The sequence below is a fragment of the Pleurodeles waltl genome, chromosome 6, assembly GCF_031143425.1.
Source record: "Pleurodeles waltl isolate 20211129_DDA chromosome 6, aPleWal1.hap1.20221129, whole genome shotgun sequence".
NCBI classification, from domain to species: domain Eukaryota; kingdom Metazoa; phylum Chordata; class Amphibia; order Caudata; family Salamandridae; genus Pleurodeles; species Pleurodeles waltl.
The window spans coordinates 426241855-426257060 of record NC_090445.1 but is presented as its reverse complement, the minus strand read 5'-3'; positions in this window follow the sequence as shown (position 1 = coordinate 426257060).

Sequence of the window (15206 nt, the reverse complement as noted above, 5' to 3'; positions counted from 1 at the left end):
TATCAATCTTAGGCTGTAGGGGTGCCACCTGGCCACTCCCCACCTGGTGTCCTAAGTACACCACAGAACCCTGCCCTATTTGGCACTTGCTCGCCTTAATAGTGAGGCCTGCCTTCTGCAGGGCCTCTAACACTCTCCAGAGGTGTTGCAGGTGTTCCTCCCATGTGGAACTAAACACAGCAATGTCATCCAGGTAGGCGGCACTGAACTCATCCAGTCCTGCCAACACCTGGTTGACCAACCTCTGAAAGGTGGCAGGGGCGTTCTTCATCCCAAAGGGCATCACATTGAAGTGGAAGTGCCCATCTGGGGTAGAGCATGCTGACCTCTCCTTTGTCCCCTCAGTTAAGGCAATCTGCCAGTACCCAGATGTTAAATCAAACGTACTGAGGTACTTGGCAGCTCCTAACCGATCAATGAGCTCATCAGCTCGGGGGATGGGGTGTGCGTCAGTCTTGCTGACCGCATTGAGACCCCGGTAGTCCACACAGAACCTAAGTTCTGGAGTGGCACCAGGAGCAGCAGCCTTTGGGACCAAGACCACTGGGCTGGCCCAAGGACTGCTGGAGTGCTCAATAACCCCAAGGGTTAACATTTTGGAGACTTCCTCCTTAATGCAAGCCCTGACCCTGTCAGTCACCCTGTAAACCTTATGTTTAACAGGTGTACTGTCCCCAGTGTCCACATCATGTGTGCACAGGTATGTGACTCCTGGGATCAGGGAAAACAGCGAGGCGAACTGTCCCAGCACGTGGCGACAGTCCCTCTGCTGTTCCTCAGTCAGGGAGGGGGAGAGGATCACTCCCTCCACAGACCCATCTTTCTCTCCTGCAGACAGGAGGTCAGGAAGAGGCTCACTCTCTTCCTCCACCCCGTCATCTGTCGCTAGGAGCATGGATAGCTCAGTTCGCTCAAAGTGTGGTTTGAGGCGGTTAACATGTAGGACCCTCAAAGGGTTCCTGGGGGATTGCAAGTCTACCAGATAGGTGACCTCGCTCTTTCTTTCCACCACCTCAAAAGGCCCAGTCCACTTATCTTGGAGAGCCCTAGGCTCCACTGGTGCCATGACCCACACTTTTTGTCCAGGCTGAAACTCAACCAGAGTGGCGTTCTGGTCGTACCACCGTTTCATATCCTCCTGGCTTGCTTCCAGGTTCTCCTGAGCGAGACTCCTGAAGCGGGCAGTCTGGTTTCTTAGTGCCAGCATGTAGCTAAATACATCCTGGGGTGGTTTACTAGGAGCTTTCTCCAAAGCCTCCTTCACCAGACTGAGCGGTCCTCTCACAGGGTGCCCATAGATGAGCTCAAAGGGGCTAAAGCCAAGTCCCTTTTGAGGCACCTCCCTGTAAGCGAACAGAAGGCATGGCAAGAGAACGTCCCACTTACGCCTCAAGGGCTCTGACAGACCCTGAATCATACCTTTCAAGGTGCGGTTGAATCTCTCAACCAGACCATTACTTTGGGGGTGGTAAGGGGTGGTGAACTTGTAGGTTACCCCACACACCTTCCACAGAGACTTCATATAAGTGGATATGAAGTTTGTACCTCTATCAGATACCACCTCCTTGGGGAACCCCATGTGGGGAAAAACCCCCATCAAGGCACGTCCCACCACGGGGGCAGTGACCGTCCTTAGAGGAATGGCTTCTGGGTACCGCGTGGCATGGTCCACCAAGACCAGGATGAACCTGTTGCCCATGGCTGTCTTGGGATCCAGAGGCCCCACAATGTCAATTCCTACCCTTTCAAAGGGAGTACTGACTACAGGTAAAGGTTGGAGGGGAGCTTTGCATTTCCCCCCACTCTTGCCACTTGCCTGACAAGTCTGACAAGACCTACAATAAGCAGCTGACTGCTTGTGCATCAAGGGCCAGTAAAAGTGGGAGACAAGCCTCTTATAGGTCTTGTCCTGCCCTAGATGTCCTGCCAAAGGCACATCATGAGCCAAACCCAGTAGGAAGGCCCTGAAGCACTGGGGTACCACCAGCATACGAGCTGACCCAGGCTCAGGAACCTTAGGCTCACTGTACAGGAGGCCATCCTCCCAATAAATCAGGTGAGTACCTGGTGCCTCGCCAGCCGCCTGGGCTGCAGCCTGCTGCCGCAGCCCCTCAAGAGTAGGGCACTCCTTCTGCGCTGTGCAGAATGCTTCCCTGGTGGGTCCCCCTTCCTGCTGCCACTGTGACAGCTCAGGGACCTCCCCCAGTTCAGCCACCTGTTCCCCTGTAGGCTCCGGGGCATCACCCTCAGGCTCTGCCTCCTCCCGGACCGTGGGAACTTCTGGGGCCAGTTTCCCGCACCCCCGGCCCTTCCTCTTCTTGGCGGTCCCCTGGGCCACTGTTTCAGGCTCCAGGGGCTCTTGACTACCCTGATTGGCTGCCATAGACCGGGTGGATACGCATACCCACCCAGGCAGACCCAACATCTCCAAGTGAGACCTGTGTTCCACCTCCTTCCAAGGGGAATCCTCCAGGTCGTTACCTAGCAAACAATCAACAGGCATGGTTGGACTCACAGCTACTTTCCAGGAACCTGAGACCCCCCCCCCATTCAAAGGCAACCTGCGCCACTCTGCAGAGGCGCTCAGAGTTGTCTACCGCAACTACTTGGTGAAGTACCCGGGGATCAATCTGCTCTTCAGACACCAGGTGACTCCTCACTGTAGTCACACTGGCTCCTGTGTCTCTCAGAGCCTCTACCCTCTGTCCATTGATGGTCACCCATTGCCTGTACTTCTTAGTGTTATCAAGCACTAGGTTTCTCTGGACCATCTCACTGTCCCCTAGTGAGACAAGGGTCATTTCTGCTGGTTCCCACCCACCTGAAACCAACTCCTCCCCAAGCGCTACACTGGCCAAACCCTGGGACGGTGCACCAGTGGGTGCCGGTGTACTTCTGGGGCATTTGGGGTCCCCCCTCACATGCATAGCACTTACGTGGGGGACCACCTGCCACTGGCTTCCCTTCTTTTCACTGGGGGGTTGGGAATCCTTACCCTGGGAATCAGTTTGGGGCCCTTTAGAGAACTCCCCCTGTTTGCCCTTACCCCCCCCTTTCTTCTGAGAGGGACCCTGCCCACCCTTGGCGTGGTCTCCCCCATACCTCTTTTGGACCCTGGTGCTCTCCCAGCGGTCCGCTTCCTGTGCAAGCTTCCTGGGGTCAGTCAGCTTGCTGTCAATGAGGTGCTGGCGCAGCTCTGGAAAACATAAACTGTACAAGTGCTCCCAAGCAATTAAATTGTAAAGCCCCTCATACGTGTTTACCTTACTGCCCTTCACCCAACCATCCAGTGACCTGCAAAAAGAATCAACACATTCCAACCATGTTTGGGATTCCTTTCTCTTGTAGGATCTAAACTTCTCCTTGTACTGCTCAGGGGTGAGACCATACCTGGTAAGTAAGGCCTCCTTCATGACAGGGTAGGTGAGATCCTGAACATCCCCTAAGGCCGTCAGTGTGTCCCTCTCCTCTGCCTCAAAATGCTTCCACAGGGCTGCCCCCCAATGAGCTTCAGGGACCAGGTTCATGTGGAGAGCTGACTCATAACCCTTGAACCACAAGTAGATATCATCCTCCCTCTTATAATCCCTCACAAGGTCTTTTGGGATGTGTACCCTTCTCTCAGGCTGCACTGTAGGATTGCTGCCACCATCTCTACTGGACTGGCTTCTATGATCCATCTCTTTCAAGCTAAGCTCATGAGCCATTGTTATCTTCTTCTCCTCAAGGGCTAGCCTTCTCTGCTCCAATTGGTACTCCCTTTCTGCCTGTCTGTCCTGTAACTCTTCAGGTGTCAGACCCTTGGAGGATACTCTGCTACTTGCCCTAGAGACTCTTTCCCTGGAAATAACAGGCCCCCCACTATACCATTATGTACTGATTGCTCTCGCTCCTCATCCTCATCCTCCTCCTCATCCTCAGTGTGCCCTCCAGTGCTTCTGGTTGTCACCCAGGCCCTCAGCGCCTTTTTCAGCTCATCCTTCTTGGAAGAGCTCTTAATGGGACAACCAAAATTTTTACAAAACTGCTTTAGCTGAGCCTTGTTATAACTATCCAATTGCTTCAGGTCAAAAACAGCTTCAACTGGTGCATCTCCAAGTAGAGACATGATAAAAGGTTAAAGGAGTGCAAAGTTCCAAATGCAGAAAAGCAAGTTCTCAAATGAAGTTCCAGAAAAGTCAATCACCGGATCAGCGAAAAAGGAAACTGAATGCAGAGCAAAAACAGTCCAAATAGAGAAAAACAAAAATCACAAGACTAGTAGTATGTGGTCACGTAGTGGTCTGAACTCAAAACAGTAGTGTACACTTAATCACTGTATGTCAAGTACAAATACAAGTACAAATCCCAACCGCTGATCACCAATGTTAGAAATGGGGTCCTTGGTTGACAGTCAGGTTACCCCCTGTTCAACCAAAGACCCTCACTCTAGTCAGGGTAAAAGAGAATCACCCTCAGCTAACCCCTGCTTACCTCCTTGGTAGCTTGGCAGAGCAGTAGGCTTAACCTCAGAGTGCTAGGCGTAAAGCATTTGTACCAACACACACAGTAACTTAATGAAAACACTACAAAATGACACAACACCAGTTTAGAAAAATAGGAAATATTTATCTAAACAAAACAAGACCAAAACGACAAAAATCCACCATACACAAGTCAAGTTATTAATTAAAAATCAAAAAGAGTCTTTAAGTAGTTTTAAAAACACACTAGCGCTGCTAGAGTGAAAATGTACCTGGTGTGCGTCAAAAATAACCCCGCACGGGCGGGTGTGCGTCGAAAATAACTCCGCACGGCGGTACTCGAGTCAAAAATCCAGCCGCACGATGAGTTGAAGATCCCGCCGCGCAGGTTGCGATCTCCTAGCCTCCGTCAGCGATGCTGCGCGTTGTTTCTCCTGCTCCGTGCGTCGATTCTTCGGTCGCGTTTCCGGCGAGCGTCGTTTCTCAGCTGCGGAGCTGGCGGCGTGTCGTTTTTCAGCCGCAGATCGGATTTGCGTCGATCTTTTCCCCGCACGGCGCTCTGTGCGTGGATTTTCTTGTCCTTAGGCTGCCAGCTTCTCCTTTCAGGGTCCCAGGAACTGGATGGGCACCACAGGGCAGAGTAGGAGTCTCTCCAGAGACTCCAGGTGCTGGCAGAGAGAAGTCTTTGCTGTCCCTGAGACTTCAAACAACAGGAGGCAAGCTCTAGATCAAGCCCTTGGAGATTTCTTCCCAAGATGGAAGGCACACAAAGTCCAGTCTTTGCCCTCTTACTCTGGCAGAAGCAGCACTGCAGGAAAGCTCCACAAAGCACAGTCACAGGCAGGGCAGCACTCCTTCCTCATCTAACAGCTCTTCTCCAGGCAGAGGTTCCTCTTGGTTCCAGAAGTGTTTCTCCAGTCTGTAGATTTGGGTGCCCTTCTTATACCCATTTTAGTCTTTGAAGTCACCTTTCTTCAAAGGGGACTCACACCTACTTGTGCAATCCTGCCTTGCCCAGGCAAGGCCTCAGACACACACCAGGGGGTTGGAGCCGGCATTGTTAGAGGCAGGCACAGTCCTTTCAGATGAGAGTGACCACTCCACCCCTCCCTCCTAGCAGAGATGGCTAACCAGGAAATGCAGGTTACACCCCAGCTCCCTTTGTGTCACTGTCTGGGGTGAGGTGAAAAACAACCCAACTGTCAAACTGACCCAGACAGGGAATCCACAAACAAGGCAGAGTCACAGAATGGTTTAAGCAAGAAAATGCTCACTTTCTAAAAGTGGCATTTTCAAACGCACAATCTTAAAATCAACTTTACTAAAAGATGTATTTTTAAATTGTGAGTTCAGGGACCCCAAACTCCACATGTCCATCTACTCTCTAGGGGAATCTACGCTTTAATCATATTTAAAGGTAGCCCCCATATTATCCTATGAGAGAGACAGTCCTTGCAACAGTGAAAAACAAATTTAGCAGTATTTCACTGTCAGGACATATAAACCACATTACTATATGTCCTACCTTATCCATACACTGCACCCTGCCCTTGGGGCTACCTAGGGCCTACCTTAGGGGTGCCTTACATGTAAGAAAAGGGAAGGTTTAGGCCTGGCAAGTGGGTACACTTGCCAAGTCGAATTTACAGTGTAAAAATACACACACAGACACTGCCGTGGCAGGTCTGAGACATGATTACAGAGCTACTTATGTGGGTGGCACAACCAGTGCTGCAGGCCCACTAGTAGTATTTGATTTACAGGCCCTGGACACCTCTAGTGCACTTTACTAGGGACTTAACAGTAAAACAAATATGCCAATCATGGAGAACCAATTACGTACACATTTTAAACAGGAGCACTTGCACTTTAGCACTGGTTAGCAGTGGTAAAGTGCCCAGAGTAACAAACACAATAAAATCAGAGTCCAGCACACATCAACAACCTGGGGAACAGAGGCAAAAAGTTAAGGGAGACCACGCCAAGGATGAAAAGTCTAACACTTCTTGAGAAAATATTTCTAAAATAAGTTATTAAACACATTGGCCTTCTATAAAAATCTTAAGCTTTTATTTACTATTCATAAAATTTTTAAGTTCCAATAGAAACCACAGTATTCTTTAAAAACACTCTACAAGGCGGTGCACCGCACTCTGTGAAGAAGATTTTTATCATAAAAAAGAAAGAAAGAGTCCAGTGTTCTAACAGTGCAGATAAGTAGTCTTTCCTTTTTAATACTTCATTACAAGTCCAAGATATTGGTTCCAAACGATTCCATAGGTAAAATAAGTTAGAATCAAAAGAAATGAAGTAAAGAAGCCATGTGTTCTTGCAATTCCATGAACAATTTGAGAAGTGCAGATGAACAGCCAACCCGTTTTGCCCAACAGAAGGGCTTTTTCAGGGCTGTACCGTAACCAGAAAAAACATACATATACTGTGCTATCCATTGCACACAGAAATTGTAACTATAAAGGTAAGTATAAGGATATAGATCATGAAAATAAGTCAAAAGAGAACCGAACCGAGTACCAACACATTGATAGGAGTGATAAGTACGTGCAGAGCATATGCAGGAACATGCAGGCACAAACATGTATTGTGAGTAATATAAAACAAGTGATCAGACGATAAGTTGGATATTAATAAAGTTGAGACATAATTGTGAAAAGATATGTATACCAAATGTTTATAATAGAAGTAAAAGTGAAATCCCTAAAGGGGGGAAGCAGGAGGCATCCAAGTGTCGAGTTGCATTAATAAAACAAACTACTGGGAAACTAATATAAAACATACCATGGATGGTATCCAGTCAGAGATAGAAGTAACAAGTGTATCGATAAAACGGATTCCTAAAGAAAAGCAAGACCAAGAAGTAAACAAGTAATTGAAATTGTAAAACAGAAAACAGAAAAAATGTGTCCCATATGAAAAATTAAGATAAAACTCACATATGAGATGAGCGCTTCGAGGTATCAAAATGTACAACATACGTGTGAATTAACTGAAATAAGGAGCCAAAAACCGTGAGTTAATCACAAGCTTAGTCATAAGCTTACCGCTCATCAATTGATGCGTATCAGCGTTTGAGAAGGCTTCCAAACCGCGGTCAAAACAACTGCGACATATCACAACCTTTGCCAGCCCAGTTACGAGGCCGACCGCCACAGGGGAAGCCCTGGGGAGAAAGCTCCGGTCCAGGTATGTTCGTAGTGAACGCCCAGAGCCCGGAAGCTAGAAAATAAAACCTCCCACAACCAAGAAATGAAAGAAGGACACAGGCAGCTGCCATATTGGGGCTGGTTATGTAAAGGAACAAATGCCAAAAGGTAATAGAAATAAAGGCAGGAGCAATGACGGCCGCCATATTGGAATAAATATTAAGGAAAACTGTAAGAGAAACTGAGTGAGCATAATAGTAGAAATGTAAAATGGACAAATAGCGACCACTACAGTATATTAGGAGTAAATCCCCAAAAATAAAAAAACTATATACAACTGACTGGGTACCCCATGAAAATTTTAAATAAACCAAGGTGTACAATAAAAAGAAATGGACCAAAAGATATTAGCCATAAACAATAAAAGTAATTAGTATACCGTAGGAGAGTAGGGATCAAGAAATATATAAGAAAAAGAGAGTGGGGAAAATGAAAAAAGAGAAGACAAGCCCAAGAGAGTAATGTGATCATAACCACTCTATTGAACGTGGGAAAAGACGTATACATGTTAATGAGAGAGATATAAACATTCAAGAAAATAGATATGGAGACAAATCAAACCAATTGACACATATTATTTGGGTAACATAATCTGCACCATACATTAAGATAAAACACAATTCAAGAAAGAACGAGCAAATATAGATCTCGAGACAAACAATGAACTTAGGGCCAGATGCAGGAAACACTTTGCGAGTCGCAAACGGCAAAATCTGCCGTTTGCGACTCGCAAATGCGTGTTTCCAATGCAGAAATGCATTTTGCGAGTCGGGACCGACTCGCAATATGCATTTCAGAATCGCAAATAGGAAGGGGTGTTCCCTTCCTATTTGCGATTCGTAGTGGTATGCAATACCATTTGCGACCGCATATGCGGTCGCAAATGGTGTCGCAGTTACCATCCACTTGAAGTGGATGGTAACCCACTCGCAAATTGGAAGGGGTCCCCATGGGACCCCTTCCCCTTTGTGAATGGACCCAAAACTATTTTTTCAGGGCAGGTAGTGGTCCAAGGGACCGCTACCTGCCCTGAAAAAATACCGAAACTAAAGGTTTCGGTTTGTTTTTTAAGTGCAGCTCGTTTTCCTTTAAGGACAACGGGCTACACTTAAAAAAAAAAACTGCTTTATTTAAAAGCAGTCACGAACATGAAGGTCTGCTGACTACAGCAGGCCTCCATGTTTGCGAGTGCCTATAGTCGCAATGGGGCCGCAATTTGCGACCCACCTCATTAATATTAATGAGGTGGGTCTCTGCGACCCCATACCGACTCGCAGACGGTGTCTGAGACACCGTTCTGCATTGCAAATTGCGACTTGCAATTTGCGAGTCGGAAGGACTCGCAAATTGCAAGTCGCAATTTGCAATTTTCCTACATCTGGCCCATAATGTAAGTGTATTACAATCAAGTTACAAAATATTACCCACCACTTAACAAGTTAACAGACATAGCAGAAGGCACGTAGCAATACAGGTCGTACGGACATATTAAAGAAAATAATGAAACTCATGATCCGTATTGTGGCCTAGATCTACTGCTTGAAGGCGGCAAATCCAGGCCGCCTCTTTCTGGCGCAGAATCCTTTCTCTATCCCCTCCTCTGGAGTGAATGGGAACGTGTTCAATGCCATGAAACCAAATAGTTTGATCATTAGGATGAACAGATATCATGTGTGTCGCAAGTGGATATATAAAGTCATGTTTTCTTATGGCTCGTAGATGTTCCTGTATTCTGAGTTTTAATGGGCGTATTGTAATGCCCACACAGACCTTATTACATCTGAAGCCCAAAATGTAAACAACAAATTTGGTGTTACAATTAATAAAATGATGAATGATAAATCTCTTCTTATTCTGATAACAGAAGTCTTTGATTTTATCACGACCGTAAATGCAGGTATTACAATCATGGCACGTGTTGAAACCCTTAGGTTTCACCGAAAGCCACGTAGTGGGACTGGGAGAAGAAATGTAGCTGGGACATAAATAGTCTCTAAGAGTTACTCCTCTACGGTAAGTGACCCTAGGTTTTGTTGGATATAGTCCCTTTAAGACCAGGGACATCAGTCAATAAGGGCCAATGGCGTTTAAGAATTTTGAAGATGCCCTGACTATGGGCCGTATATTGAGTCACAAAAGGTAACGAGTCCTTCCGAGTCTTATCCTTCCCGTGTGCTTTAACAATCAAAGTATCCCTTCTAGGAGTCTTCATGATACGATGAACTGACTGTGTCAAGCATTTGGCATCATAGCCTCTATTGCTAAAACGATGTCGTATGTGCTGAATCTGTGTGCAGAAAATATCATTAGTACTACAATTCCGTCTAACGCGTACCATCTCTCCATATGGGATGTTTTGAATAACCGAAGGTGGGTGGGCACTGGAAGCGTGAAGGACACTATTGCATGCAGTGGATTTCCTAAATAGTGCACTTTGTATACTGTTATGTTCTATAAAGAATCTAATGTCCAAAAAGTCTATAGTATGTTTATTGTGCTGTAAACTAAGTTGTACGTTGTAAGGATTGTTGTTGAGAAAAGCATGATACTGAGTAAGTTGATCAATGGTCCCATTCCAGATAATAATAATATCGTCAATGTATCGCCCCCAAAAGACAATATAGTCAGTCCAGGACGAGGCAAGTTTGCCCCAGGCGTGTATTTTTTCGTACCAGCCCATGAACAAACAGGCCTATGATGGGGCAAATTTGAACCCATCGCCGTCCCCTGTGTCTCTTGGTATCACTCATTGTGCAAGAAAAAGTTTTTAGATAAGATAATATCAATCATCTGAAGAAGCATTTGATTATGTGCAAAGCAGTCAGCAGTCCTAGAATTAGGAAACATGGAGACTGCTTGAATCCCAAAAGATTTACGTATACATGTGCACAGAATGTGCACATCCATAGTGACAAAAATAAGATCCTCAGACCAAGTGAAATCATCAAATGTATTCAGGATATCTTTGCTATCCTGTATGAAAGAAGGCAAATTGCTGACAAATTTCTGTAAGTAAAAATCAACGTATTCAGATATTTTGTCGGTTGGGGAGTCTATCCCTGAAATGATAGGTCTTCCAGGGGGAAAGTCGCCACCCTTATGTATCTTAGGAAGTGGTTAGATACAGGGAAATTTCGGATTGTTGACAGATAAATATTTAAATTTGTCCTCAGAAAGTAAACCTTGTTCGTGCCAACCCAACAACTTGTTGTTGATATATTCAATCAGGCCACCAATGGGGTTGAATGTAAGATGTTTGTAACAAGTGGTATCAGATAGTTGTCTATTAATTTCCTCCATGTAGTCCTTGTGGTTCATAACCACCACATTACCTCCCTTGTCGGCCTCCGTATAACAATCGATTGATCATTTTTGAGGCTCCAAAGTGCCTCCCTTTCTGTGACCGACAAATTGTCAAGATGATGCCAATTGTATATACGGGTATTCAAAGTATGATATAGGTCCGAGGAGACTCTTTTGGCAAATAACTCAATGTTGCTGTGGGTGCAAGCAGGTGTGAATTTTGATCGAGGTTTAAATCTAGTAGTACTTTCAATTTTCTCTGATATCCCAAGGTCTGCCGGATATCTTCTATTGCCATGCAATCATCTTCCAGGGACATAAGTAACTGCACATCATGCAGGTCAGAAACCGACTGTATACCAGAATAAGTATCAGGAGTAGAAGTGACTTCAACATGTGTCTCTGGTCTAGGTCTACCCCTGCCCCCATCTGGCAGAGAAGAAAAATAATTTCTGAGTTTGAGAAGATGTGTGAATTTGAATAAATCGACAAAAACCTCTACAGGGTCACTGGCCTGAGTAGGACAAAAGCCTAAACCTTTACTTAAAAGTTTACATTCAGTAGTGCTCAGAGGTTGATCGGACAAGTTGATGATGGTTAGATCTTTATCAATCTTATCCACAATGGGTAAAGTGGCTGTTAATCCTTTTTGGACCTGGTTCTGACCCCCGATTTTCCTATATCTTTGTTTCCATCGTTTCCCACCCCTTCTGGTCTTGTGTCTTTGCGGATAATTTTCGTGCCTAGACGTAACTGTTCCATTTCTACTAAAAACGTACTCTTGGAAGTATCATGAGAGGGCTGTGTAGATGAACCACTTTCTTTGGACGTGCAACTGTCAATTGAGGAAATGGAACCCCCACTGGATATATCTGTAACATCAGCGTTGTGTGCCCTAGTTGTTGAAGACTCTAGAATTTTCACGTTATCGTATTTGCGTGCAAAAGTGTATATTCTGCCCAGTTTGTAGTCTAAATCATCACGTTTAATCTTCCGTTGTTTTTTGTCCCTCAAATACATTTGGTAATCTTCAATTATTTTATCCCAAATCTCATAATTTTTCTTCACCAAATCTTTTTGGGTGACATCATCAATCTCCCTTTCTAGTGCCTCAATGTCACCCTGAAGCCTAGTAACCTTTTTATCAGTATGCCAAATTAGTATGCGCATCATGTTAAAGGATGCGTTCTGCAAATTAACCTCCCACTCTTTTAATGAGTCCTCATCCAGATCTTCATATGTTGGAAAAATCAAAATTCTAAGGCCCCTTGGTATCTTATTATTGTCCAGGTATTTTTGTAAAGTGATCCCGTCCCACCATCTAGCTAATTCCTATTTCTTACTTTTGAAATTTAGCTTTCAAACTATGGGGGTTATTCCAACTTTGGAGGAAGTGGTAATCCGTCCCAAAAGTGACGGTAAAGTGACGGATATACCACCAGCCGTATTACGAGTCCATTATATCCTATGGAACTCGTAATACGGCTGGTGGTAAATCTGTCACATTTGGGACGGATTACCACCTCCTCCAAAGTTGGAATAACCCCCTATGTGTCTTGGGTGTTGGTACATCAGAAAGATTAGTATTGGGTGAAGAACTAAATAGTTCTCTGGCTAGTTCTTCACGTTTATCTTTGAAGCGTGACATGATATTAAGAGTAGGGAGTGCGTAAGAGCCTTAAAAAACAAAGCAGGACAAACAAGGATTGCAGCAAGCTCATAGACAACACAGTACCCCTATTGGTACCCAATCATAACAAACAAGTAAAGAACAATAATATTAGATTACAGTAAGCGTGCAACTACACCATACTTCCTGCTGCAACAAAGGAACTTAAGAGGAGCTGAAAGCAGCCCCACAGGTAAATACTCTACAAGGCAGTGCACCGCACTCTGTGTAGAAGATTTTTATCATAAAAAAGAAAGAAAGAGTCCAGTGTTCTAACAGTGCAGATAAGTAGTCTTTCCTTTTTAATACTTCATTACAAGTCCAAGATATTGGTTCCAAACTATTCCATAGGTAAAATAAGTTAGAATCAAAAGAAATGAAGTAAAGAAGCCATGTGTTCTTGCAATTCCATGAACAATTTGAGAAGTGCAGATGAACAGCCAACGCGTTTCGCCCAACAGAAGGGCTTCTTCAGGGCTGTAACATAACCAGAAAAAACATATATATACTGTGCTATCCATTACACAAAGAAATTGTAACTATAAAGGTAAGTATAAGGATATAGATTATGAAACTAAGTCAAAAGAGACCAGAACCGAGTACCAACACATTGATAGGAGTGATAAGTCCATGCAGAGCATATGCAGGAACATGCAGGCACAAACATGTTTTGTGAGTAATATAAAACAAGTGATCAGACGATAAGTTGGATATTAATAAAGTTGAGACATAATTGTGAAAAGATATGTATATCAAATGTTTATAACACTGGACTCTTTCTTTCTTTTTTATGATAAAAATCTTCTACACAGAGTGCGGTGCACCACCTTGTAGAGTATTTACCTGTGGGGCTGCTTTCAGCTCCTCTTAAGTTCCTTTGTTGCAGCAGGAAGTATGATGTAGTTTCACGCTTACTGTAATCTAATATTATTGTTCTTTACTTGTTTGTTATGATTGGGTACCAATAGGGGTACTGCGTTGTCTATGATCTTGCTGCAATCCTTGTTTGTCCTGCTTTGTTTTTTAAGGCTCTTACGCACTCCCTATTCTTAATATCATGTCACGCTTCAAAGATAAACGTGAAAAACTAGCCAGAGAACTATTTAGTTCTTCACCCAATACTAATCTTTCTGATGTACCAACACCCAAGACACATAGTTTGAAAGCTAAATTTCAAAAGTTGGAGAGGTTTAAGAAACAGGAATTAGCTAGATGGTGGGACGGGACCACTTTACAAAAATACCTGGACAATAATAAGATACCAAGGGGCCTTAGAATTTAGATTTTTCCAACATATGAAGATCTGGATGAGGACTCATTAAAAGAGTGGGAGGTTAATTTGCAGAACGCATCCTTTAACATGATACGCATACTAATTCGGCATACTGATAAAAAGGTCACTAGGTTTCAGGGTGACATTGAGGCACTAGAAAGGGAGATTGATGATGTCACCCAAAAAGATATGGTGAAGAAAAATTATGAGATTTTGGATAAAATAATTGAAGATTACCAAATGTATTTGAGGGACAAAAAACAACGGAAGATTAAACGTGATGATTTAGACTACAAACTGGGCAGAATATACACTTTTGCACGCAAATACGATAACGTGAAAATTCTAGAGTCTTCAACAACTAGGGCACACGACACTGATGTTACAGATATATCCAGTGGGGGTTCCATTTCCTCAATTGACAGTTGCATGTCCAAAGAAAGTGGTTCATCTACACAGCCCTCTCATGATACTTCCAAGAGTAAGTTTTTAGTGGAAATGGAACGGTTACGTCTAGGCACGAAAATTATTCGCAAAGACACAAGACCAGAAGAGGTGGGAAACGATGGAAACAAAGATAAAGGAAAATCGGGGGTCAGAACCAGGTCCAAAAAGGATTAACAGCCACTTTACCCATTGTGGATAAGATTGATGATGATCTAACCATCATCAACTTGTCCGTTCGAACTCTGAGCACTACTGAATGTAAACTTTTAAGTAAAGGTTTAGGCTTTTGTCCTACTCAGGCCAATGACCCTGTAGAGGTTTTTGTCGTTTTATTCAAATTCACACGTCTTCTCAAACTCAGAAATTATTTTTCTTCTCTGCCAGATGAGGGCAGGGTTAGACCTAGACCAGAGACATATGTTGAAGTCACTTCTACTCCTGATACTTATTCTGGTATACAGTTGGTTTCTGACCTGCTTGATGTGCAGTTACTTATGTCCCTGGAAGATGATTGCATGGCAATAGAAGATATCCGGCCAGACCTTGGGATTTCAGAGAAAATTGAAAGTACTACTAGATTTAAACCTTGATAAAAATTCACACTGGCTTGCACCCACAGCAACATTGAGTTATTTGCCAAAAGAGTCTCCTCGGACCTATATCATACTTTGAATACCCGTATATACAATTGGCATCATCTTGACAATTTGTCGGTCACAGAAAGGGAGGCACTTTGGAGCCTCAAAAATGATCAATCGATTGTTATACGCAAGGCCGACAAGGGAGGTAATGTGGTGGTTATGAACCACAAGGACTACATGGAGGAAATT